This window comes from Phytophthora infestans, genomic scaffold (genome assembly GCF_000142945.1).
Source record: "Phytophthora infestans T30-4 supercont1.19 genomic scaffold, whole genome shotgun sequence".
Taxonomy (NCBI): domain Eukaryota; phylum Oomycota; class Peronosporomycetes; order Peronosporales; family Peronosporaceae; genus Phytophthora; species Phytophthora infestans.
This window is the reverse complement of record NW_003303740.1, coordinates 733,864-736,301: the sequence shown is the minus strand read 5'-3', so window position 1 is coordinate 736,301 and position 2,438 is coordinate 733,864.

Genomic DNA, 2,438 nt, shown 5'->3' with positions numbered 1-2,438 from the left:
CCACCGCCGATCCCGATTTTGATACTGCCGTAGATCCCGTTTTGGCCGTCGATCCGGACTTGGACACCGCTGATCCTGTTTTGGATGGGGCAACGGATCCAGCCTTGGACGCCGTAGACCCAGTCTTGGGTCCGGATCCAGATTTTGACGCAGCAGCGGTGGATCCCGTCTTGGACGTCGATCCCGATTTGGACACCGTCGATCCCGTTTTGGACGTAGCAACGGGTCCAGTCTTAGACGCCGAGGTAGACTTGGATCTAGCGGTGGATCCAGACTTGGATCCGGCACCTGACTTCGAGGGAGAAACGGAAGTCTTGGGCGCGGGTGTAGATCCTGCCTTGGACACAGAAGTGGATCCCGCTTGCGGAACAGATTTAGAAACCGGATTCGTTTTGGGCTTGGCCTTCGGGGAAGCTCGGGCCTGCTTATGGGGACGGGAGGATCCGGTGCTAGGAGCGGGAGATGTACTACGCGGGCGTTTCGCAGTCGACGAATCCGCCCCGCTTACCGACGGAAGAGGAGCAGAAACGCTAGCAGCCTGAGAGGGCCCCGACAAGGGAGGGAGTGGATCCGAGACGGCAGCTGTCACCAGCGCCAGTCGTCGACGTGCCAAATCGCGCTCCGACAGGCCGCGATCGCGCTCCAGGATCAGCTGTTGCTGCTGAGTTTGGGCTGCGGAAAGTTGATCCTGGAGTTTTGCGGTGGTCGCGTCTGCTTTCTTCAATTTGTCACCTAGATTGACAATAACAAGTGAATATGGAGTTACTAGCAAGGACTAAAAGAGGATCCACGTACTCATGCGGCGAAGCTTGGATTCCAGCTCCGTTAGCGCACGCTCGGCATCCGCCCACTCGGTAGTCGCCTTGTCCCGCTGGAGCTCGCTGTCTGCCAGTTTCGTTTGGATCTCATCCCGCAATCGAGTCATACGCACGAATTCTTCGAGCGCGTAATCTCGTCCGGCAGACGCCCTCTCGAGCGACTCCTTGGTGTCTTGCAACTCCTCAGAGAGTTGAGCCAGGGCCACATCCGGCGACGAGGGAGGTGGATTTGGCGCGGGGGACCCTCCACGCGCCGACCCTAAGGCGGATCCGTCATGGGCGGATCCCACATAGTCGTTGGTCACCACCTCCTCCTGGGTCAAACGCAACTCGTCACGGAGGCGGTCCAAGCTCACATCCGCAGCTGCCCTAGCAGTCTGGGAATCCTCCAGATCCCGCTCGAGGTCGTGGATCCGTGATTGGAGTTGGTGGATCTCAGATCCGACGAGTGCCATCTCCCTAAGGAGATGGTCGTTGTCATCTCGCATATCGTCTCGTTGACGGGAGGCGCGATCCAGCCGTCCGGTCAGGTCGCGGATCTCGACCGCCTGATCAGCCAACAGGAGTCGCAGGTCCTGCGACCGAGAGGCCGCACGGTGCTCCCACCCCTGGATCTCCATCGCTTGGTCATGGATTTGGGCCCGCAAGGTCTGAAGTTGGGTAGTGTGTAGAGACGCAGCTTGGTCTTGGACATCTTGAGCCGTCTGGAGCTCCGCCGTCAGGGTTTGCACCTGATCGGAAAGAGCCTGGGCTAGAACCCGCAGATCGGTGGGCGACATGGAAGACGGACTGGCCGGAGGTGTGGTGGATGGGACCTTGCCCGACGATTGGCCGGTACGCTTGGCGGGAGACATGTGTCGCGAAGGAGAGAAAGCGGTTGTGGATGCTGGTGATGCACGTCGTGGACGCTGTTGTGCAGCGCCGACCACGTACAGGAGGCGATTGTGGTGAAGTGCTTTCTCAGAAATAAGAGAATGGTCCAGACGCGGGGTCACTATCCCGAATCAGTGACAATTTCAAGTGATTATAGAGGATTTGGGTTGTTTGGCACGGGTGCAAGTTGCCTGTGGTGGATTAGTCATGGCGAGCAGCACCCCGTATGGAATGACGATGGATCTGATATGAGCGATGTACGAGAAGGCAAGATCCACCAAGACTTACCTCGGATCCACCCTTACCTGGATTCACTAAGATGGATATGGGATATACTATACAAGAGTGGATCGAGTGCGGATCCTATGAAGGAAGGATGGTCGGTGCTCTCTGACGGTGGATCTAGTAGCCACGGCTAATGAAGAGTCAAGATCCACCGCGAGGTACCCCGGATCCCATACCTCCGAGTTCGTATCCAAGGAGGGAGGATCCCGCCTGGAGGGACCTGGATCCAGGGTATAGGGATGAGGGATACAGTGGATCTCGAACTTTCGTGGGACAACGGAGATCACAGATGGTTGCGAGATGATGTTGGATGATTGGAGAGCTCGGATCCACGGCGAGTGTACCATTACAGTGAGGTGGATCCAAGCGACCTGGATCCGGATGAGTGTACCCATAATAGGGTGACCATGATGATTACGTCATATATCCGGTGGATCTGAAGATAACACAGCTGGGATGATG